The 26116-nt window shown below is 43.6% G+C and overlaps 1 protein-coding gene across 1 annotated transcript in view; it reads left to right on the top strand.

Annotated features, from left to right (window-relative positions):
• Positions 1–26116, top strand: part of CSMD3 (CUB and Sushi multiple domains 3) — a 1539978-nt gene that overhangs the window by 945515 nt on the left and 568347 nt on the right. The window lies entirely within an intron of this gene.

Genomic DNA, 26116 nt, shown 5'->3' with positions numbered 1-26116 from the left:
ATACCTGGCGCCGGAGACACCAGCTGTTTCCGATGATGAGCTCCCCCTGCTTCTTTCAGGAATTCGTCTCCACCTACTCCTCTCTGACTCCCCCTCTGAACTGTCCCCCTGTTCATCTCCTCTATTGGGAAACCACGTGGCATCCGTATCATCGTCATCATCATCATCATCCTGCCCAGCTTCACTTGCCTCAGACACCTCATAAACTGCACCAACAGCAGGTACTTCTTCAACCTCCTTCTCACACCTTACGTCCATAGTGTCGCCTAACTCAGACATATGAGGTGGTGTAACTTGCTTAGCGCCTTCATCTTGTTGTAACAGTAGTTGCTGTGAATCAGTTAATTCCCCACCAAATAACTCCTGCGAATTGTCATATGGAATGGATGTGGTGCTAGTAGTAGCGCTGGTGGCTGTGGAAGATGAAGTGTTCTTTGTTAAATAGTCAACCACGTCCTGACAATCTTGGAAGTTGATGGGAAGTGACTTCTTCTGAGCATTGTACTTTGGTCCAGGGCCGCACAAAATCACATCAGCACGACCTCAAACAGACCTGCCAGGTGGCCTTCCTCTGGGTCTTCCTCTGCCTCTACCTGTTTTGACCATATCGGGGGGGGGGGGGGGGGGGGGGGGTTATGAAGTGAAAGGTATGCACTGACTTGACTAATACAATGTGCAGTCACACAGGTGCAGTTAACAGGTATGCACGGAGTGGTATATTACACTGTGTGCGCTCACGTAGGTAGGTGGGTGCACTGAACCTACATGTAGGTATATGCAGTGCTGCTGGGTATTACAAATGTGCACCTGTCACGCACACGTATCGTGAACAGGTACAGTGACTGGTGGTATTAAACAGCACACTGCGTGCGCTCGCCTAGGTAGGTGGGTGCACTGAACCTACATGTAGGTATATGCAGTGCTGCTGGGTATTACAAATGTGCACCTGTCACACACACGTACCATGAACAGGTACAGTGACTGGTGTTATTAAATATCACACTGCGTGCACTCACGTGGGTAGGTGGGTGCACTGAACAACAGGTAGATAGGTAAATTGCAATGCTGCTGGGTATTACAAATGTGCACCTGTCTCACACACACACACACACACACACACACACACACACACACACACACACACACACACACACACACACACACGTACCGTGAACAGGTGCAATGACTGGTGGTATTAACAATGCGTGCGCTCACGTAGGTAGGTAGGTAGGTAAGTAGGTGGACTAAGCAGTGAACAGGTGCAGTGATTGGGATTACAAATGTGCAGCTGCCTGTCACACACACAGGTAGTCACTGAATGTGCTGGGCCTGGCAGTGGCACACTAGGAATTAAGGTGCCAAAGGCCAGCTGTGACTGACTGACAGAGCTGTATATGCAAGTGTCAGTGGGACACACACACACACAAAAAATAGATCACAACAACAACATTAGCTCTCAAAAGAGCTGTTGAGGGGTGCTCTTTTTTAGCAGTAAGAATCAGCAAGGAGCAAGCTAGCAAAACTACAAGAGCCTAACTAAGCTTTCCCTAATGTCTCTGCAGCAACCTCTCCCTTCTCTAATTACTGCAGGCACACGAGTGAGTCCAATGCCTGATGCTGCCTGCCTTTTATAAGGGAGGGTGGGGGTCCAGGAGGGAGTGTAGCCTGATTGGCTACAATGTGCCTGCTGACTGTGATGTCAAGGTCAAAGTTGCCCCTAATGATGCACTATGGGGGCAAATCGAACTTCCGCAAAAGTTTGTGGTTCTTCGCGAACGCGAAACACGGAAGTTCACCGGGAACTGTTCGCTGGCGAACCGTTCGGGCCATCTCTATTAACCAATGCTGTGTGTACCATAAACAATTTTGGATGCAACTTCAGTCATACTTGGCGAATAAAGACGATTCTGATTTTGAAAATTCATTTGATCATAAAATGCTTGGCAAAATTACTTTGCAGTATTATGTTTGTACTGTAGATTTGCTGTAATCCAGCAGATCTGATTGTGCAGTTGAATGAGCGGCCCTATATGTGTGCTGTATCTGTTTTATAAAGCAAGCTTGCAGCTAATCTAGTCAGATTTTGTTAGATACATCTAATTTCCATGCTTATTCAGGGTCTTTGGTTTAATGTACTATAGGCAGATGATCAGTGGGACAGCCAGTCAATATGTATTGTTTAAAATTAAATAAATATGTCAGCCTCCTCATTCCTCTCACTTCAAGTTCTCTAAAATATTTACCTTAATATCCAAAGACAGTAGTGAGGACCAGATATTGGTCCAGCACTCTAGTTCTTGCCCACACTACAGAAATACTGTATTTGTGTCAGCAACTTTCCTCTGGATCCCGCAATGCATCCATCGCCGCTGAGACCCGACCAGCTCCTTCCTCTTCTGCTCTAATGGTTGCTTCGCATGTGTGCGTCCCTAGCAACCAGGATGTGCACACAGCTTCCGGCAATGTTGCAGGGCGGGCACATTCCAGCAAGTGTCCACCCTATGCCCTCAGATGCCGGAGAGTTAGTGTCAGCTGACATGGATAGTCAGTTGACACTTAGGCAGGTTTGTAAGCTTGTGTCAGTTGATCAGTCGTTAGCTGACACTCAGACTGCTCTCTTTTCTTGTATCAGCTGATCAGTTGTCAGCTGACACTCAGGAAGGTGTACTCTGTGTGTGATTGGTTGCTGTGATGTGTGGCCGCCCACTGATTTGTTGTATGCCTGTATTTGAAGCCTGCTGTGACACTTTGAGCTTATTGCTGGGTGCTCTATTGTTATATTGGATCATTTCTGTACCAACCTTGCCTGGAAACCGACTATCCTCTCTGATCGCTGCCTGTATTGACCTTTGCCTGGAACCTGACTATTCTTTGAACTCTACCTGCACCGTCCTCAGCTCAGATTGCCTGACTCTGATTTATCCTGCTCCCTGTGTACCTTGTCTATCTTTGATTTAACGTGTATGAACTTGGATTGTTACTGGACTTGCTGTTTGTCTCCTGTTTCACTCTGGTGAGTTATTGGTTCACTCTACGTCAAGCTCCTATACCTTGCACCTACAAGGCCTGTGTGTAACCAAAGTCGGGCAGGTGTTGTGCCTCACCTCCCCTTCAAGCGGGGACGCGCCACACAAGGTGAAGAAGGTGGTGTTAGATTGGGGCATAGGAGCTGAGCTGTGGACTGATATCTTGCCAAGCCTTACAATTTGTTGCTGTATTTTCTCTTTGCATAGATATTAACTACCTGCGGACCAAGCGAGTATAAATCTACGGCGGGCAGGGGGCGCTGCGGTCCTGACCGGACATAAGCTCTATGTCCCATTGACCGCGCGCCCCCGCCCGTCCCCGTCGCTCGGTCCGCTCTGCCCCCGCCGAAATGTGATGCCCTGCCGCCTCTATGACGGCAGAGCACTGTGAGCCGGGCAGGAGCCGTTTTCATTGGCTCCTGGCCCTGTCATTCATGTAAGCCGTTCCCAGTGGCTTACATGGAATGACAGGGTCAGGAGCCAATGAAAGCAGCTCCTGACCGGCGCACAGCGCTCTGCCATCATAGCGACGGCAGAGAGAGCAGCCTGCAGCGGGGACAGAGCGGCGTGTCCGGCGGGAGCGACGGTAACTTGCGGTGATTCGTCGGGAAGCGGCGGTTTGCTGGACCAGCACCCTCTGGTCCTTAAGGGGGCAGAGGGTGCTGGTCCAGAAAGGGTTAATCATCTCCTTGTCAGAACAGGAAGTGATGAAAAATCTCCAAGATGTAGAGCACCAAAAACAATAATGACCCAAAAAAAAAAGGTCTAAACCTTTTCCAAACTGTCCAAAACTAACATTTTTTTCCTTGCTAAAGTCGGGCTATAAAACAGCCTGTAGGCAAGGCATTTATGGTGTAATTTACACTGAAGAACTTTCTCCTTTTGGCAATGGTCATTTTTGTAACCTGACAAAAAATAAATTGCCCCATCTGTGGGGTGCGGATCAATCAGGCATAAAATAAGTCAAGTGTAGAGTGTTCTGGGTTGCACATCTGCTGGAGTCCTTCAGGTCAAGGACTTATGCCAAGCTTACAGTGCCTCTTTTATCATGAACGTCTCATTCTTGTGATAATGACATCAAGTCTCCTGGCATTAACTTAACTTTCCAGGATGTGAATTTCTTCTGACAATTTAGGCTGGATGGCAGGGAAATATGGATGTCAATCCCGTTTAATCACAAACGCAGCAGCTTTGAAACGTGACAATGGGCCAGAGGGCTTATTATGATGAAACTCAATTAAAATATTAAAAATACATGCTACAGAAATATGAAGGTCATAACAAATTGTGTGTCTCTGATGACATGTATGGAGCTTAACCACTTCAGCCATGTTTTTTCACCTTATGCATCCGAGCAATTTTTACCTCCCATTCATTCGCCAATAACTTTATCACTACTTAACACAATGAAATGATCTAAATCTTGTTTTTTTCCGCCACCAATCAGGCTTTGTTTAGGTGGTACATTTTGCTAAGAACTATTTTATTCTAAATGCATTTTAACGGGAATATTAAGAAAAAAATGGAAAAAAAATCATTATTTGTCAGTTTTCGGCCATTATAGCTTTAAAATAATACATGCTACCATAATTAAAACCCACGTATTTTATTTGCCCATTTGTCCCGGTTATTACACCATTTAAATTATGTCCCTATCACAATGTATGGTGCCAAAATTTTATTTGGAAATAAAGGTGCGTTTTTCAGTTTGCGTCCATCACTATTTACAAGCTTATAATTTAAAAAATATTAGCAATATAACCTCTTGACATGCATATTAAAAAAAAGTTCAGACCCTTAAGTTACTATTTATGTTTTTTTTTATTGTAAATTTTGTTTTATTAAACATTTTATTTGGGTATTTTTGGGTGTGTGCGAGGTAAACAGTTTATTTTAGATGTAAAAATGTCTATTCATTTAAAAAATGTATGTAGATGTAGTTTTACTAATTGTCCACACGATGGTCACAGTCAATTATTTTTTTTGGCTTCCTGTAAGCGTATTTACATGAGGTGAAGATGGGATGTGTAACAGAATGATTGCGCTTCTCCATAGAAGTCAACGAGCATTCAAATGGGACTTAGTTCTCATGGCTAATGGGCGGTCTGCGTACCCCGGCGGTTGTGGCCCTGCGAACCCCTGCGGCTCAGTTTTTTTTCATTGCATATTTGAACGTTGGAGCTATGTCCTAAATGCTAAAGTGGTTAAAGGAGCATGGAATAAAATGGTATTTCCGCTTAGTATTCTGTAGATCACATTAATTTTGCTAAACTACAGACAAAGTACCCTAAGGAAAACACCAGGACAGGAAAATATATCAAGAAGGTTGCATAAATAATGTGATCAATCCTTTATTATCCAACATGTGGCATAAAACAATTAAAAATAAATAGGTGGTGTAGGCAGCATGATGAGATATGATAAATTACTAGGTATTTACCAGTGATGAGCGAAAATGCAGATATTCTTTTCACATTAATTTTACAGTTGTTTTTTTGGGGGGAGGGGGGTTAGGAAATATACTGCTAAAAATAGTTATTTATTCAGCCTACCTAAGAAAAAGAAATACTGAACCTAAATGAAATATTAATATCACAATCATTTAAAAAGCTGAACTTTATGCCTGAGTTTTTATCAATATAGTTTAGGACAGTGAGCAAAGTCATTATTGCATAATTCATAGAGGGTAAAAACACTTATGGCTAACGTTTACTGTCAACTCAATGAAGAGAAGGTAAATGAAAGTTCAAGTTGCAGGTAAAATTCAGAAATGATGAGCAGAAATGGGAGTGAATGACAGTCTGAAGTTGTTTTGGAAGTGATGTAAATTTCAACACTTCTTACTTTCCAGTCATGATATAGACATTAATGGCCTCAATTCACTAAGCTTAACTCCTGTCTTTAATAACTCTTCAGAGCTGTTTTACAGTTATCACAATTATATCACCATGGTGATAACTGTAAAACAGCTCAGAAGAGTTATTAAAGACAGGAGTTAAGCTTAGTGAATTGAGGCCATTGAGTTGACAAGTGATGATATAGACATTGAGTTGAGTATTAAACCCCTTAAACGTAGCTGTAATATACCCACTGTAAATTTTCCCCAAAGTAAACCCCTGCCTAAAACTTAAGCTGTAATAGTTGAGCACCAGAGCCCAATCTGTGCACGTTGACAATTACCATATTTATCAAACTAGAAGATGCACTATTTCTCCTCCAGAGGTGGTGGAAAAAAGTCAGCGCGTCTTGTGGCCCAAATGTTCGGGCAGGTGTCCTCCCCACATTTCCCATGGCAAGTGCAGTGGGAGCCCTTACCTATCCAGTCACCCCGCTCCATGTTTCCCAGCTTGCATTGTTGCTGGTGCCGTTTTATTGGGTGACCATGGCACCTGTGTGCCACCAGGGCAAGCGTGATCCTGGCACCTGTACACCACCAGTTCATGCAGTGAAAGGGCACCATCACGGAAGCAAGCAGTAAGATGCAATATGGAGAACTTGGAGCTTAAGACAGAGGACTTGGAGCATGTCGGCTGGATAGGCGAGGGCTTCCGCTGCACTCTACACTTATAGTTTTTAGCATAGCTGGTGGGGACAGCAGGGATTACTTTAGCTGGACAGTGTAGCTTAGAGACAGCTTGGGTGGGGAGCTTCACAAGACACTCCTGCACCATGGATGGACCAGGTTTAGTATATTTTTCCCTGGTTTTTGCCCTCTAAACCTAGGTGCATCTTATGGTCAGGTGCATCTCATGGTGTGAAAAATAAGTGCCATGGCTGTGTCCAACCCTACTCCTCCCAGCATAACCCTTCAGAAGAAAACACATAAACAGGAGACAAGGAACAGATAACTGTAACTAGTATTTAGCTGTTGGAGTGCTAAAACATCAATGCTTTCTGATTCTGGATTTTGTTTTTGCCTGGAGTTCGACCTTAAACAGCTTCTATCTCGTTGCCTTGCCACAGTCTCTGGGATATGCAACGCTTGTTGATTTCATAGACTCATTAAAAGGCATTGTTATTTTGTGATTAGTCACTGAAGATTTTTACTATCTTTTATTGAAGCAATGACATAATAAATTATACATATTATAAAGTCGCAAAGACACAATACAACTAAAAAGAGAGCAGAGAGATGAGACAGGAAAGAAGAGAAGAAGAGAGTTAACAGACCGTGCCTAACTTGCACATATATTCCCTCAAATGTAATAACAGCAATGTCTGGAAAATTATAATTTTATACAATTGATTCAGCAAAAGAGTATTGTATCCTGATAATCATTATTTAAATAAAAAAAAACATTTGAGCTAGGATAGTTTCATTTATTGGCTTCCTTCATAGATTGAATAAGAAAGCTTTTAAAAGATAATCGTTTGTTTAAAGTTTCTTGTCTCAGCTTGGAAAGTGAACTCAGCTATAAGTCTGAACGCATGCAGGGGTTGAATCACTAACATTTACATTGCGCTGATAGAACAAGTAAGGGCTAGCATGGGTTATGGAAATTTCATATTGTGCATTATGTGAATAGTGGTGCCCATAGTATGGGCTTGATTCACTTAGACAAATAGCATGCCTTATACGAGTTAACACACCTTATCAGATATAACATGCCTTATCTGAGTTAACACACCTTATCAGAGATAACACACCATGGGCCTGATTCACAAAGCGGTGCAAACTGTTTAGCACGAGTGTGCTAAACAGTTAGCACGTAAAGTGCATTTTGCTGACTTTTTCTCACGCAAAGTGCCGCATTTTGCATAGATCGCGCGAATCGCGGCACTTTGCGCGCGAAAAAGTCAGTGAAATGCACTTCACGTGCTAACTGTTTAGCACACCCGTGCTAAACAGTTTGCACCGCTTTGTGAATCAGGCCCCTTAGAAGTTAACACCCCTTATCAGAGATAACACACCTTATCAAAGTTAATACGCCTTATCAGAGTAGCATAGCAAGTGCTACAAACTTATGCCTACTAATTGGCAATGACGAGAGCTCCACTCATCCTGCCCTGAGCACCTGCGGGTTTGTAGCACTGTATGCTACTCTAATAAGGCGTGTTATCTTTGATAAGGCGCATTATCACTGATAAAGCGTGTTATCTTGGTTAAATCAGTCAATACCGCATGCAAAATGGGCTATGCATGTGCTGTATGTTTTGCTCACATTATTGGCTTTCATGTGTTTTGCAATTTACGTATCTTACAATACTTTGTACATGCTCTATCAGCACAATGTAGATGTTACTAAAAAGAGCCCATTGGAATAATAAATGTTCCAGTCTTGTTTGAAAAAAAATTATTTTTTTTACTTAAAGGACAAACAAGATGAGGTTAAATCTATAATTACTTCCCTGGGCCTTTTTCCAGCCCCAAGAAGTCTACTGGGTGTCTCCGCATAACTCCGGAGCTCCCCGACGGCTCGCTGGCTGCCCATACGGCTTGCCGACCCAATGGCATGTTTTGACCGCTTTTGCGCATGGGCCTGTACTTGTGTAGTGGGCTCTCGATGGGTCGGTGAGCCTTACTGGCGACCAGCAGGACACCAGGGGGCACAGGAGCTGCAGCAAGGGACCCGGAAGACTTCTAGGGGCTGGAAGAAACCCCAGGTAAGTAAGGATAGATTTAACTATCCTAGTTTGTCCATATTAGGCCAACTTTTGCACATTTAGCATACTTTCAACCTTGTAGCAGTACACATTCCATCACATTGCAGTAGAAATTTTGTTTGAATGCCAGTAAGAATTTTGTCATTGATATCATTGTCCAGATTAGTGCAGTACAAAGCTATGCAGCTGTAGATCATTTGCTATTACTCACGCTTTAGCCATGCATAACAAAAAACTACATAAAACCTATGACGATTTCCACCGCTTTGTGATCAGCATGCGTTCCAAAACAGATCACAAAATGCTGCCAGTGGAAAAAAGCCCTTACTTTTCTGTTCTCGGTCCATGTTCTTAAGACAGAGCTCATTAGCTTCTTGCCGACCGCTCCACGCCAATTGGCATGGACACGGCAGCAGCCTGATGAACACTCCATGGCAATTGGCATGAATGGCTCTGCAGGGGATCACGTGCGCCGATACAAGCGCATCACCACTGGAATGACGGAGCTCAGCTCCGCCTTCGTCTCCCAGCGGTGATCACCACTCAGAGACTGTTAGACAGCGAAACCGTCTATTAACATCATACAGCGCTGCAATATAAGGCAGAGCTGTACAGGGGACAGCCGTGTCACTCGACTGTCCCCTCCAGAGGCACACAGGCGATCGGCTGTCATAGGCTGTCATAGGCTGAAGCTGGCGTGGGGATTATTAAAATAATTAAAAAATAGAAGAATTTATTTAAAAAATATTAAGATAAATATTTATAAAATAAATAAATAAACATCCTGGCAGCAATCTTATCCCACCAACAGAGAGCTCTGTTGGTGGGCAGAAAAGGGGGGGGGGGGGAAATCACTTGTGTGCTGAGTTGTGCTGCCCTGCAGGAAGGCCTTACAGCTGCAGTGGCCTATTTACTAAAAAATGGCCTGGTCACTAGGGGGGTTTAACACCACGGTCCTTAAGGGGTTAAACTAGCACCATTTCCCCCTTATTCTTTCCTTCAGTGTTTAAGCCCTTATTCCAGTGTAACATCTGAAATCTTCCCAATCACAGATCAACTACAATATCCTCTGTGTTATTACTACAACCGTTAACTTATTGTCTAACTCTATTAATGATTACCACAATTCAAAGCACGTTTAGAGGTGATCATTACTAGTGTTGGGCGAACACCTGAATGTTCGGGTTCGGGTCCGTTCGCCGAACATGGGCCAGATGTTCGGCATGTTCGGACCGAACCCCAAACTCCCCGAACATCCCGCTTTTGGGGGCCCTATGGGGTCGCAGGCATAAGGGGGGAGCATGCCCCGGTCGCGGGGGGGGTCGGAAATTCCCCCCACCCCCTCCGCTAGCGCTCCCCCCTCTGCCCGCTTCCCCATACAAAATTTTTTCGTAAAGTTCAATAGTACCTTCAGTGGCTGGCCTGGCTGGCACTGTGGTGTGAGTGAGGAGGAGGAGGAGGAGTCCGAGTAGGACGCGGGCAGAGGGGGGAGCGCTAGCGGAGGGGGTGGGGGGAATTTCCGACCCCCCCCTCCGCGACCGGGGCATGCTCCCCCCTTATGCCTGCGACCTCATAGGGGGGCAGTATTCGGCCGAACAGGGCCCTGTTCGGCCGAACAGGGGCCCTGTTCGGCCTGTTCGGCTGGGAATTGAACTGTTCGGGCGAACCCGAACTAAAAAGGCCGAACACCATGAGGTGTTCGGCCGAACTCGAACATCACCCGAACAGGGTGATGTTCTGCAGAACCCGAACAGTGGCGAACACTGTTCGCCCAACACTAATCATTACCACTGTAGCTCCAATGAGGAGCTTATGCAGCACCTAAAAGGGCCCCTTAGCACAGGCCTCCTATTGCAATTGCAACCTCTGCAATCCCTCTTGCTACAGCACTAGTGACTTCTGGGCAGCAATGCAGGGAGCTTTTCTCATCAGCATCTTTCCTGGCAGAACAGAAACACTTTTGGCAAACTGCGATTTTATTTGAGCTATGGTTTAAGTGCATATTTAAATATATAGATTTATTTTTGTATTTCCCTTGTCGCTTCTTTTGATTTACTTTTGCTCATAACTGATGAGCTGCTACCGACGTCCTATTTCAATGACTGATAATTTAATCGGACTGCTTTTTTTACAGCAAGCGCGCAAAGTTCCATCATCGAAACTGGTTCCTTTTTACCAGTGCCTGTGAAATATAGTAACTATATAGGGAAACTTTCACACTGAGACGGCTATTGAAGCTGCTGATCAAAATCTGTTTTAAAGTAGATGCTGGGTTTTTTTTTCTTGCCCCCGTAAAGGACAAAGAAAAATAAAAGTTTCGGCAAAGTCCTTGAAAAGTTTTCATCTTACATAAATCATGGAAAATGGTAATGACTGACTACTGGCAGCTGCTCAACACTGGAGAATTTTTTTGTCAACTTTTGCTAAAATGAACTTACCTGGCCATATTCTGCTGTGATTGATCTGAGGATTTATACGGACTGTAACGTTTGCACAGCGGTGTGATTGGATGAAATGTTGTGATGGGTAAACAGAAACGGCAAGCTGAGAATTCACGGGGTCATTTCATCTCCAAACTTCTATTACAATTGATTTTTCTTGACTTGGATAGCATTATAAGCAAGTGCGGTGGTCAGACAGAAATGTGATCTTTTATGTGGTTGGCGTGTTCTAAAAAGAGAAAATTGCACTCTTCGTTTTATGTTTTGGCTGGGCTAAAAGGGTTTTCGGCCAATAAGCAATTTTTACATTGTTGTCTCTATTAACAATGCCTGGAAGGGAATAGGGGAGCGTGCAAAGACCGAACTATTTGCAGGCCTTCCCATACATCAGAAATCAATTACGGTGAAGTAAAACCTGAAGAGGGAAAACTGAGAAAGAACAAGCTGCATGCAATTTTCTCCATGCGTTGTTGATCATACTTGTCCCCATCATAATCTAATACTCAGTTGTATAGCATAACACACCTTTGTAGTAAGTATATAAAGAAGGATAATATCAAGAAACAGTGGCCCATATGCAATTCACTTTTTTTTTCATATGCAATTCACTTTTTTTTTTCATATGCAATTCACTTTTCTCCTGTAACGATTGGTGTCAGCACACAGAGAGAATCTGATTATTGGTGATCTGCAGTATCACCAAGAATACAGATGTATACCTGATTATTGATGATCTGCAGAATCACCAATAATACAAGTATGACTAACCTCTGGACACCTAATAATGTGTAAGTGTTTGGGTGCAACAGTAGGCTGTCTCCCGTGGAGCGGGAGACACAGACACTACTGCAGCCAATGGACACCTGAGGAGCAGGTGATCTCTGGCTGAGCAGAGACTATTTCTGGAGAGGATATAGAGCAGCAACCCGTGATTCCCTGGTGGATTGGGAATCAGACTGTACTGCAGCCAAGGATTCCCTGGTGGATTTGGAATCAGACTGTACTGCAGCCAAGGGACTCCTAATAGGAAGGAGCCACTGACTGAACTGCAGGAAGGCCTCTCTGAGGAGCAGGAGGTCCTTGCAGCTAACTGACACCTGGTGGATTAGTGTCAAGGAAGTACAGAGAGACTGATTACTCGAGGGATAAGTGACAGCCAGGAAGGTCAGACAGGCCAGGTCGGAAACACACGAGCATACGAGGTACAAAGACAGAAGACTGATTCGATAACCGGATACAGGCAAGGTCAGCAACTAGTAGACAGATAGGCAGAGGTACCGAATCAGAAAACAGGAGAAAGGTCAGCAAAGCAAAAGGTCATAACAGATATACATAGCACAATCCTAATCTGAGGTGTGAGGTCCTTGGTCCCGACACCCAGGAACTGATCTGATGAGAAAGACTAGGGTGTGAGGTCCTTGGTCTCAACACCCCGGAACTGGTCTAGAGTATAACAGAGTAATGACACAGCAATCCTTAGCTTGGGTGTGAGGTCTTTGGTCTCAACACCCTGCAACTGGTCTAGAGTATAACAGAGTATAACACAAGGTAATCTGGCTAAGTGTGAATTCCCAGGTCCTACTGGTTCTAACACACTGTAAGATCTGACTGAGGTCTGAGTGCTCACACATAAGTATTCGCAACGGCAGACAACCAGCAACTGGAAGGCAAGATCTATATATACTGCAGTGCTCCTCAGCGCCGCCTCCAGCCGCTCAGCCAATCAGGAGTTCCGCTGAGATCAGCTGATCGTCCGGATCAGCTGACACTTCTCCTGCTGGCATAAAGGTCCTGTCCTCTAGCGCGCGCGTAACTCTTCCACTGTGTGCACTAGAAGGCCCAGGCAAACCAGACACATGTCGCTGTGCGGAAACCGCCGGTCTGAACACGGAGACAGCCGCCCCGCAGCCAGACCGCGCGGCAGCATCTCCGCCATTCATTACATCTCCCAGTTGATATTTTCACATCTAGTCATAAAATGCCTTTTAAACCACCAGCAAGCAAGAACAAAATAATTTTGAAAGTATTGTTTCACCTTCTTTTATGTACTTTTTATATTGTGAAATGCTTAAAAGTTATTTTAAAGAGAATATGAAAATTATCTCCTAGGAGATAACTCAGGAGAAAACATTATTTGCATATGGGCCAGCAAGTGAGAAAGAGACTAGCCCATCGTCAGGCTAAGAGTGCTTTCACACTATGGCCCTTATTCAATTACCTTTTTCTCTAAAGTTTTCATCTAGGCGATACATTTTAATCTTCTGTTTATAATAACTTTTTATCACTTTGCAATTGAAAAAGTAGCAAAAAGAAGGTGTAAAAGTACTGTCAAAATTATCCTGAGTATGTTTTTATTTGCAGGGTCTCTTAAAATGAATTTTGTTTACAAGGGCCCATATGCAAGAGTTTTCGACTAGGAGATATTTTTTTCATTTTCTCCTTAAAAAAAAAAAGAACTTTCAGCACTTTGCAATTGAATAAGTATCTAGAAGTAGGTGAATCAAAAATAATCTAGAGGTAGGTGAAAACTATCAACATCTTTAGAGTATTTCCTTGTTTGCTGGTGGTTTAAGCACCTTACGATCACCTAACGCCGATTGGCGGCCGCAATGTTGCTCCCCCAGGACCGCCTAACACCAAAAGGCATCAAGTCCTGGGGAGGAGATTTGCAGGGTTCATGCATTCCTGCTAAATGACGGTGCTCCGCTCTGAGATAAGCCTGCCAGCCCATGATGACGGCTGGCAGGCCGTTAGAAGGGAAAATGTTTATTTGTTTTGTACAGCACTGCGATCTACTGCTGTACTGGGGACAGCCCTTTCACTTGGCTGTTCCCTGGATTGCGTTAAAAAGCAATCGCTCTCATAGGCTGATGCCTATGAGAGGCAATCACTGTGATTGGCCATCGGGGGAAGGAATAAATAATAAAGAAAATATGCATATTTATTAAAAACAAGATAAATACAGTTAATAAAAAAAAACTGCAGCAGCAAACAGTAGAGATGGCCCAAACTGTACACCGGCGAATGGTTCCCGGCAAATTTTGGTGGTTCACGTTCACGGTGGACCACGAACATTTCCGGAAGTTCAGTTCGCCCCCATAGTGCATCATTAGGGTCAACTTTGACCCTCTACATCACAGTCAGCAGGCACATTGTAGCCAATCAGGCTACACTCCCTCCTGGAGCCCCACACCCCTTATAAAAGGCAGGTGTCAGGCATTGGGGCTGCAGTAATTAGAGAAGGGAGAGTTGCTGTGCTGAGACCTATAGGGAAAGCTTAGTTAGGCTCTTGTAGGCTTCTTAGCTTGCTCCTTGCTGATTCTTATTACTAAAAAAACACCCCTCAACAGCGCTTTTAAGAGTTAATCTTGTTTTTGTGATTTTTTTTTTGTGTGTGTGTGTCCCACAGACACTTGTGTTGCATAGCCGGCCTTGGTAATTCCTACTGTGCCACTGCCAGGCGCAGCACATTCAGTGACTACCTGTGTGTGTGTGACAGGTGCACATTGTAATACCCATCACTGCATATACCTACCTGTTGTTCACTTCTGTGCACTCACCTACCTATGTGAGCGCACGCAGTGTCACTGTGCCTGTCCGGTACCTGTCTGTGTGTGACAGGTGCACATTATAATACCCATCACTGCATATACCTACCTGTTGTTCACTTCAGTGCACCCACCTACCTATGTGAGCGCACGCAGTGTCACTGTGCCTGTCCGGTACCTGTCTGTGTGTGACAGGTGCACATTATAATACCCATCACAGTGCATCTACCTACCTACGTGAGTGCACGCAGTGTGATATACCACTCCGTACATACCTGTTAACTGCACCTGTGTGACTGCACATTGTATTAGTCAAGTCAGTGCATACCTTTCACTTCATCCCGCCCAATATGGACAAAACAAAAGGCAGAGGCAGGCCACCTGGCAGGTCTGTTCGGGGTCATGCTGTCGTGAGATTGTGCAGTCCTCGACCAAAGTACAGTGTTCAGAAGAAGGCACGTGCCATCAACCCCCAATATTGTCAGGACATAGTTGACTATTTAACAGAGAACACCTCATATTTCTCAGCTTCTGCATGGAAGCGTGACATATCTTCCCCCCTCCTGCTCTGATTCTGGCACCCCACTTAACACTCAGTCGGCCGCCAATACCAAAGTGCCATCACCCCAGGGCTCAGCGGTGTAGAAATTTTTTGTGTGTCTGCTTCAGATGAGAGCAATGCCATCTGTACTCTCTGCCACCGAAAATTGACCTGTGGAAAGACCAAGACCCGCGTAAGGACAACTACCTTACGAAGGCACATGATTACAAAGCACAAACTGCAATGAGATTACCACCTGAGGAAAAGCAGCACACAAAAGCAAAGCCACACACCGCAGTGGAAGATACCAGGCCACATTTTTTTCTCAAAAAAGGCGATACCTAAACTGTACCGTGATGTTGAAAGGCAAGTGGTGACATCTCTGGCACACAGCGTTGGATGAAGGGTCCATCTGACCACGGATGCCTGGTAGTGTTGGGCGAACAGTGTTCGCCACTGTTCGGGTTCTGCAGAACATCACCCTGTTCGGGTGATGTTCGAGTTCGGCCAAACACCTAGTGGTGTTCGGCCAAACTGTTCGGGTTCGCCCGAACGGCTCAATGCCTGGCTGAACAGGGCCCCTGTTCGGCCGAATACGGCCCTCCTATGGGGTCGCAGGCATAAGGGGGGAGCATGCCCCGACCGCGGGGGGGGTCGGAAATTCCCCCCACCCCCTCCGATAGCGCTCCCCCCTCTGCCCGCTTCCCCATACAAAAGTTTAAGGAAAGTAAAATAATACCGGTGGTAGTGGCTGGCAATGGCACTGTGAAGTGAGTCAGGAGGAGGAGTCCGGAGAGTGACGCGTTGAGGGAGGCCGGGCAGCGGGCGGTTCAGCGGTAGTACCCTTGTGGTACTTCCGCCCTTTCTCTGACCTCACGTCCTCTGCGTGATGACGCATACGAGGGTACGCGTGACGCGTTCCCTCGTATGCAGAGGACGTGAGGTCAGAGAAAGGGCGGAAGTACCACAAGGGTACTACCGCTGAACCGCCCGCTGCCCGGCCTCCCTCAACGCGTCACTCTCTGGACTCCTCCTCCTGACTCACTTCACAGTGCCACTGCCAGCCACTACCACCGGTATTATTTTACTTTCCTTAAACTTTTGTATGAGGAAGCGGGCAGAGGGGGGAGCGCTAGCGGAGGGGGTGGGGGGAATTTCCGACCCCCCCCCATGATCGGGGCATGCTCCCCCCTTATGCCTGCAACCCCATAGGGCCCCCAAAAGCGGGATGTTCGGGGAGTTCGGGGTTCGGCCCGAACATGCCGAACATCGCGGCCATGTTCGGCGAACGTTCCCGAACCCGAACATCTAGGTGTTCGCCCAACACTAATGCCTGGTCTGCAAAGCACACTCAGGCCTGCCCAAAGACTAAGTCAGTCCCCACACACAGCATCTCTGCCTGCACGCCGTGTGACTGCCTGCCCCAAGACTAAGTCGCTCCCCACACAGCATCTCTGCCCACAGGCCAGTTGACTGCCTTCTCCGCCACCACCAACAGGGTCCAGGACTCCAGGTGGATTCCTGAATTTTTAAGGCCGCTGCTAGCAGCGACCGCTATACTAATTTTTCTGGTGCGTGTACATGCCTGTCTAATTTTTCTGGCTGCACTGCAGCTGCAACAACAAAACAAAAGGCATGTACATGTGCCAGTTCTCCTTCGTGAACATTACCTTGCTGCAGTGAAGGGGCTTGCGTATAACAATGAAGCAATGACCGACGGCTATATGAGTGTCTCGGGGGGAGGAACACACCCAAAATAATAAGGTCATTTCTTCATTGTGGACAGACCAAATTTGATCAGCTGGACAGTCACTGTTGTTCTATCATTGAGCTACCACAGCCCGGCGACCATATGGGCTTGAAAACCGCCACGGCCTGCACTCTCGTCATGGTGCGCACCAGTCCAGCACAACCATCACTACACAAACAGCTGTTGGCGGTGCATTACACATTGAGTTCGGTGTGTCAGTGTGAAGCAGTACTCTAATTACACTCCCTGATTGATATATACACATGCAAGTTGTTTTAAAGCACTTAAGGCCTGCATTTTAGCATTCAATGTGATTTCTGCCCTTAAAAAGCTGCTTTGCATCAAATCCAGATTTTTCCCGTGGAGGTTTGCCGTGTATCCCACTCATCCATGCAAAAACTCAGATGTTAGACCCCTTGAAACATCTTTTCCATCTCTTTTGTGGCCAGCATAAGTGTTTCTAGTTTTCAAAGTTCGCCTCCCCATTGAAGTCTATTGCGGTTCGTGAAAGTTTGCGCAAACCAAACTTTTGCGGAAGTTCGTGAACCCGGTTTGCAAACCTAAAATCGGAGGTTCGGGCCATCTCTAGCAATCAGAGCCCACCAGCAGAAAGCTCTGTTGGTGGCAACTAAAGGAGGAAATTCTTATTTGTGTGCTGCAGCGAGCTGTTAAAGCTGCAAAGCACTAAATTGTAAAAAAATAGCCTGGTCACTAGGGGGGTGTAAACTTCTGGTCCTCAACTGGTTAAAAGGCATTGGGCCATATGCTATTAACTTTTTCTCCTGATTTTTCTCCTAGGAGATAATTTGTCATCTTTGATTTATGATAACTTTTCAGCACTTTGCAATGGAAAAAGTACCAAAAAGTAGGCGAAAAAGTACTATCAAAATTATTTTGAGTATTTTTGTTGCTTGCTGATAATTTAAAAGGCATTTTATTGACAAGTTTGAAAATATCACCTAGGTAAAAACTCAGGAGAAAAAGTGAACTGCATATAAGCCATTAAGGTGTGAAAATGTCACCTAGAAGAAAACTCAGGAGAAAAAGGGGGGCCTGAGGTCTCCATAAAAGCACTATTTGTACTTACCTGTTGCTTCCTCCCCCCCCCCCCCCCCCGTAGCCCACGAGGTCCCCCGGCATCCTCCTGGCTCCTCTCCTGGGCTGGTGGCTCTGTTAATCACTTAATTCAGCCTGAAGTCACCCTACGCGTCATCAGGCCGGCTGCCATAAGAGTCCTGCACATACATGGTTTAGTCTTAGAGGACAGCACATGTGCAAGACTCTCACGCCGGCCGGCATGATGACGTGCAGTGCTGTGTGCGGGGGCGCACATGGGTGACTTCAGGCCGAATTTGGCAATTAACGGAGCTGCCAGCGAGACTGGAAGAGGAACCAGGAGGACACCGGGGGACCTCACGGGCTAAGGGAGGCTGGAGAAAGCCAGATGTAAGTGCAAATTGTGATTTTATGGAGAGCTCAGGCTCCCTTTAATTGAATAGGGGCAAAGTTTTTCTTTCTAGCTGATATTTTCACACCTTATCAATAAAATGCCTTTTAAGGAATGATTATCATATCAGCTGAAATTCTAAGATTCACATATATTCTAAATTACTAGCATATAGCAATATAATGGCTTTTTTAAATTTTGGTTTCTCTCTTTTTCTTCCACCTTGAGGATTCCACTTAAAAGACCACCCAAGGTGAGAGTGATATAGAGGCTGCAATATTTATTTCCTTTGAAGCAATATTGGTTGCTTGGCTGTCCTGCCGATCCTCTACCTCTAATATTTTCAGCCATAGACCCTGAACAATCATAAGAAGATCAGGTGGTTCTGACAATATGTTGGTTCTGGTGTAATTCAGCCACTACTGCTGCCAAATAGATGAGCAGGACTGCCAGGCAACTGGTATTTTTTTTTTAAAGAAAATAAATATGGCAGCCTCCTCATCACTCTCACCTTAGGTTCACTTTTACTTTCTCAATAGTGTTTTTCTTGCTAAGTGTGTGGGCAATTCAATCATCCCCACTTTCTTATTTTGATCTGTAATTCCACTGGTTCTTCCGTTGTATTACAGAATAATTCCACAAGTGAACTCACTGCCCATACAATTTTATGGGTCTGTTCTCATCTCTGCATTGCAATGGATCACATTATTCTAACTCACTGCATGCAGGCTTTGAATTAACTTAATTATGTTATAAAGTGCAGTGCCCACTGCAGTTCGCACACATTATAACACACCTTTATGTAATGTGCACAGTGTGAATCCATTTTTAAAACTGTAATTTTGCATCTGTTATATTGCTCCCCAAATGTTATAAATCATTGACATTAATTACTAAAGTGGTTGAACACATATTTGGATTAAAAAAGAAAAAAAGAAAAATGACAACAAAGTACCACAACAAGTAACCAGTATAACTGCAAAGAGATAAAAAAAAGACAAAGTGGAAAATATGGTAACAAAAATAATAGAAATAATAAAAGTGATACATTTTTAACATAATCAAATTGGAAAGTAAATATAATAAAATGGATTCATAAAATAGTAAAAGTAATATAATTACTAAGATGCAATTGTAATAATGGTTAATAAACAAAGCAAAGAAAAAATAAAGTAAAAAATAATTAAAGTAATAAAATAGTAGAAGCAATAAAAGTAAATGAACGTAATAAAAGTAATAAAATGGCCATCAGGTTTATTGGCTGAGATATTACTTGTTTAGAATCGTTTCTGTTTGAAATGTATTTATTACTCGTTCACATCATTTCTGTCATTTTAAATTAAATAGGTAATTCTTCCTTTTTGTTGATTTGGTGTAAAAATATTACCTAGGTAAAAAAAAAGACTTAAGGTGCGTACACATGCACTACAGCAGCCAACGACGGGTCCGTCGGCACCTCCTGCTGGGCGGGTTTTCCGCAAACTGTAGTGCATGTGTACACACTGTCGGCGGACTGATAAGGCTGTTCCTGAATGATCCGCCAGGCGGATCGTTCAGGAACAGCCTTATCAGTCCGCCGACAGTGCGTTCACACGCACTACAGTCTGCTGAAAGTCCGCCCAGCAGGAGGGTCCGGCGGACCCGTCGTTTGCTTCTGTAGTGCATGTGTATGCACCTTTAGGTGAGAAAGTGAATTGGATAAGAGATTGCCAGTGAAGTGTTGTCCGGTGTTAGTCAAGGAGCTCCAATTGTGCCAATTTCTTTGTCAGGTTCTTTAGTTCCATTCGTACCTGGTAGGTTGTGGTATCTTCCATGGTGAAGCAAGTGAATTGTGGTCACTTGTTTGTCGAGGAGTTAGTCAGGGAGCGTTTGTTGGTTTGATGCCTGAATAAGGGACTATGGCCCATATGGAATTAATTTTATTTCACGAGTTTTCTCGTCAGTTAATAGCACTGTGCTACAGCATGAAAACCAGAGTCAGATACAATGCAAAATGCTCATTGGTTATGGTTGAAAATACTGATTTCTGATTCCATGGAAATTCCGATTTCCACCAATGATGATTAACAATTTCTGCAGAAATAGGATTTCCATTTTCTGATTTCCAAGGAGTCTTTTTTTTCGCTATTTTTTGTATCCTCTGATTGGTCAAATACTTCCGAGCTGTCTCTGCATCCTCTGATTGGTCAACTGCTACAGAGTTCTGCGACTGGGCTAAAATTACCAAGTTGCGGTAATGCGGTATTTCCACAGAAATACGATTTCTGCTTTCCAATCAAAAATTTGAATTTCTGGTTGGAAACGCAGAAATTGATTTTCTGAGGTATCGGAATGAGCATTCCTAGTGCCCAATGCAATGTTTGTAATAGGCATGTGACAGGGTGTGGCTGTGTCATTTTAACTCACAAGCATGGTGTGAACATAGTTACATAGTTATTTGGGTTGAAAAAAGACATACGTCCATCGAGTTCAACCAGAAAACAAAGTACAACACCAACCTGCTCCCTCACATATCCCTGTTGATCCAGGGGAAGGCGAAAAACCCTTACAAGGCATGGTCCAATTAGCCCCAAAAGGGAAAAAATTCCTTCCTGACTCCAGATGGCAATCAGATACAATCCCTGGATCAACACCACTGGGCATAACTTGGTAATTATAGCTATAGATGTCTTCCAATGCAAGGAAAACATCTAAGCCCCCTTTAAATGCAGATATAGAATTTGCCATAACTACTTCCTGTGGCAATGCATGCACTCTACATCTTAATCACTTTTACTGTAAAGAACCATTTCCTAAATAAATTTTTTTCCTCCATGCGCAGATCATGTCCTCTAGTCCTTTGTGTAGGCCTAGGGACAAAAAGCTCATCCGCTAAGCTTTTATATTGCCTCTAGTGTATTTATACATGTTAATTAGATCCCCTCTAAGGCGTCTTTTCTCTAGACTAAATAAACACAGTTTATCTAACTTTTTTTGGTAAGTGAGACCTTCCATCCCTCATATCAATTTTGTTGCTTGTCTCTGCACCTGCTCTAAAACTGAATTCCATATTCCATGTGTCCTTACTAGAGAGTTGAACACACTTCGAAAGTACTCTTTTTATAATCTAAAAACACACTGATAGATGAATTGTGGATTGTGGTGAGAACAATACAGTGTGAGCTCTTTCGAGAGACAGTTACTGCCAAGTATAATTTTTTATAATCTGCAAACCAATGTGAAAGTTGTTTGTGCTTTATAAATGTATAAATATACATGTATAAGTCAGATAATATTCTGCAGTAAAAACTTAAGACATCATCAGAATTGTGAAAAGACCTTAAATATTTCCTATGCTTAAACATGTTACATCGGTTGTGTAAATAGTTGTACATTATTCCATATTTTCTGAAAATGGACAACTCATGGCCAAAGCTCTAAAGTTTAGCAATACATCTCTTTACCATTACTCTGCAACAGGACCTTTGCACTGTCCTTTTAACACTTTAGCAGCCAAATAAAGTAACATTTTATTTGGCTGCAGGATTAAATTTTTCCTGCTGCTGGGGAAGTGTGCCTTCCCCAGCCTGGCAGACTAGACAGGATATGCGGAGAGGGCGGCAGTGAGCTGTTGTAGCTACCAGTCCAGACTGCTTGATCGGCTTTTTCATCCTTCACCGTAACAGCGATGTAATGCCAACATATCTTCTCAGTACCAATCACATGATATGACATTTGATCGTGTTCCAGGAGACCACGTCAGCGTTACAGAGCCACCCAGTGAAGAAGGGTGATGGTAGAGTCTCTTCCATCTTTTCCATCACCCATCTTCCACCAGGGTGGCACTGAAACAGTCCCTGGATCCCGATTACATGTCATATCATGCGATTTGGACCCAGAAGACCTTCCGTAAGTTTAGAGCCACCAGTGGAGGAAGAGAAGGAGCAAAACAGGTAACTATAACTGCTCTCGTCCACCCAAGATTTGCCTGCATAGGTTTTAATTGCAAAGTAGTGATGGGCCGAACATCAAATTTAAGATTAGCGAGCAGCGAATGTGAATTCCTGCAAACATTTGTGAATCTAACTTCAATGGGCAGGCACATTCTGAAACCTACAGGGACTGTTTTTGGCCACAAAAGTGATGGAAAAGTTGTTTCAAGTGGCCTAACACCTGGACCCTGGCATGCCGCAGAGTCGTGTTTCCGTCTCTAAAGGGCAACAATCACATTACATTCCTAAATTAGTGGAATAAAGTGCTTTAAAATGTCTGCCGTGTGTACATGTCTATTAGGTAGTGTAAGGGTTACACTCGGTTCACACTGACAGACCAAATGCTGCGTTTAACTTACCGCAATCCACAAACAACCACAAAAACCTTTAGTGATCACATCAGGTGAGCATATCTATGTTTTTACTAGTTGACACCTCCAGGACATAAATGTTAGTCCTCTTGGCGGCAGTCATTGTGTAGTGGTGTGTAGTGGCCGCCGTGCGAACAATCGTGGGAGTGCAGGCGACCAAGGTTTTCCAGCCTCTATGGTCAGGCTGAGGTAGTTCGATGATGGTTAAGTAACCCAAAAAAACACTGGTCTTATACTGGGGGCAGTAGTGGATACTAGATGCCTGTAGTGGTGTGAAGGATTATTGGGCTATGGTCGGTGCACTACTAGGACCAGCAGACTTGTCTCCAACAGCTAACTTGTGCACTGGCAATGGAAGAGCAATACAATAGCAAGAAAAACAATGTATCAGCCCTAAGAAGGGCTTAGCTGTTCAGGACAATGTGGTAGCAGCAAGAATCTGCACTGAGGACACAGAACACAGGCTTTCCTAGCTCTCTCCCTGTCATCAAGACACTGCCCCTCATCTGTCTAGCACAGAAGCCAAACACAAACTGCAAAATGGCTTCTGTGCTGGCTTTCTGATAGGTGCGGAGGGTCAAGGTGGGAAAGATAGCTGACTGGCTGCCATGTGTCTGCTGACTCTGGGGTGAGGGGTCATAGTTTGGCTCCATTATAATATATAGAGGGCGGGTTGAACACTGCATGTATTTACCTGAGGGGGTGAATGCGAACACCCCTTGTTTGCCACAAACTATTCGCTAGCAGAACAGCTCAGCCCATCTCTATTGCACAACAGCTTTGAAATGAAAAATTTAGTTTGAAGCTGCTAAAGGATTAAACAAGCCAATAGATTCCATGAGTAATAAGCAGAATTGAATACTTTGTAAACTAGCAGTGCCAATGAGAATCCACATTGTCTCACGATAGAAGGGAAACACCATCTCGCGGGATCTAGTTGTTCAAAAATAAACTATGTCTGCAGCATCATTGGTCACACTACAATTTCAAAAAAACAATAATACAATAACGTTTATGTCTCTCTGGAAACCCTGGACGTGTCAGTTAGCTCCTATTTTTATGCCCCCACTTATGATCGATTAAAAGAGTCCTAATAAAAATATACACTTCAAATATTCAAAATATAAAGACATGATTGTTTTGGTCCTAAAAAAAATACATTTACAAATAAATGATGGTTAGAATGGCAAATAACCAGATATTATATTTAATTTACTCAACAGCTGGGACCTACATTTTAATTAAATCTGTTTTACTGTTGCTATTTTTGTTCATTGAAGTGCCTTTATTTAGTGTTATTATAAAGTATTGTAGGATATACATTTTTGGACTACTATTCAAATGTATTTACCATAATAGCTTATGTTGGACTTAATGATTTTGGTATGTGTGTGTTATATCTTACCAAAATTAGGGGAAATTATTTTTGAAAAAAATGTTTGACGGAAATGGTAAAGTTCAGAATGTTGTCAAAATGTGTACACCTTCTTAATCATATACAGAATACACAGTCAGTGTGCAAGCCTATTATTTGGATGTGATGGAAATAGTAAACCAACAAATGAAATATTTTTGTAGAGAAAAGTGTTAGAATTCATGACTAGCTTTTATTGCTGTCCCTCATTTCCTATTCCTGGAACTACCAGTTTTTATACTAAAGTCACAAGGATCCATGGAGGTCCCAAGGACAGGGGGTAAATAAAATCTCTCCAGTGCGGACTCAGACAAAGATAATAGCCTTTAAAAGGCTTAAAGAGGAGCTGTTAGGTATAGGGTCTCAGAGAAAATAAACACATATATCAGTAGCTAAACATTGGCTGTACTTACATTACATATGCATTTCACTGTCCACGTTTGGATTTCACAGAATCTTTATATAGTATTTGCAGAGAATGATGCTCCTGACAGCTCATGGCAGGTTCCATGTTTGTCTGTCTCCTATGAAGCCAAATGTGTCGTCATGTCCTGCCTGCTTCCTGATGATTAGACTCACACAAAAGATCTGTAATGTAAAACACTACTGTGCAGTGAATATTAATTAGCCATGTGGCTAGGAACAATAGCGGACTCCTGCAGTGTACTCTGCCTGGAGTTTTTTCAGTGTTGTGAGCTGCTGCTTTTGTAACAAGAGCCCTGTAACTTATCACTAGCAGCCGAGGGGAGGGCCCCAGAATGCTTTGCTGTATGGTATGCGGCTCTCGGCTTCTTAAGAGCTTGGGTCTAACATCCTTGCAGTTCAGCACACATCAAAACTAAGAGAGATTTTTAACTTCAGTATTGCCTTTTTGGCTTCCTTCTAAACTGTTTAACACAGGAGAATAGAGGTTTAAATTAGCTTTTGCAGCCTGACAGTTACTCTTTAAACCACTTTTAATTTTACAGCAATGGGTTCAGAATATCAATAGGGTACTTCCACTTCATACATTAATATACGTGCACAGGGGATGCCCTGGGAAATATAGTAAAGTATGGGGTAGGTGGCTCAACACATTGTTAGTGGCAGACTTGATCCAGCTTTGAATGCTGTTCATATGCTCCACTTTGAATCACTTGGGGGTGGAGGATATATTGAATAATACGTTCTGCAGTGTAAAGTGTTGGCACACTAATAGTTCTTCGATATGACCTTGTGACTTGGGTGATGAACTAAGGTAAGTACTATATGTGCAATGTTTTTTTTTTATATTGCACTGATCTGAAGAGTTCTACTCATTGCATAATTGTGTTCCTTTCATATAGTTTATAGAGCATTCCTCAAGCCAAGTACTTTTTTGTTTTGTTTTAATACTCTGATTCCTTATAAACTAAACAAGCCTCGCCCACAGCTTCAGAGTGCCTTGGTATTTTCAGACTCATATACCAAGGGCTTATGGGAGCTCAGTCTGGGCAGAAGGAGGAGGTTACTAGCCAGAGATTTCAGAGGCATTTCAGAGGCAGAGGGGAGGAGGAGAGGGGATTGAGCTGAGGCCTGCAGATGCTATCAGCTTGCCTGTGTAATGTGTCAAACAGAACATGGCTGCCCTTATTGTAGCACAGGAATAAATAATCATAAACTGTTGATGCTGTTTGCAGCTAGATTTGCTGTTTAAACTATCTAAACGTTATATAAGATATATAGACAAGTTACTTGTTATAGTTAGTTTTTCATCTCGAATCCGCTTTAACCTGGTACCCCATATAGACATTAAGCACAGAATTTCCACGTGTAGCCTAGCTAGTACAACACATTTTATTCATTTAAGTCTGACTACAGTTACACTTTAACAATTCTGTCTGTCAAAATGGTTGCTCTTTTTGTTTACATTTAATGCAAGAAATAATAACATATGCTACAATATATTGTACTATTTGTGTCACAATGAAAAGAGAAATTATATTTTCTTTGTTATAAAGAAGTAACTATATATATTTTTTTCA

This window comes from Hyperolius riggenbachi, chromosome 5 (genome assembly GCF_040937935.1).
Source record: "Hyperolius riggenbachi isolate aHypRig1 chromosome 5, aHypRig1.pri, whole genome shotgun sequence".
Taxonomy (NCBI): domain Eukaryota; kingdom Metazoa; phylum Chordata; class Amphibia; order Anura; family Hyperoliidae; genus Hyperolius; species Hyperolius riggenbachi.
This window is presented reverse-complemented; position numbering and strand designations above follow the sequence as displayed.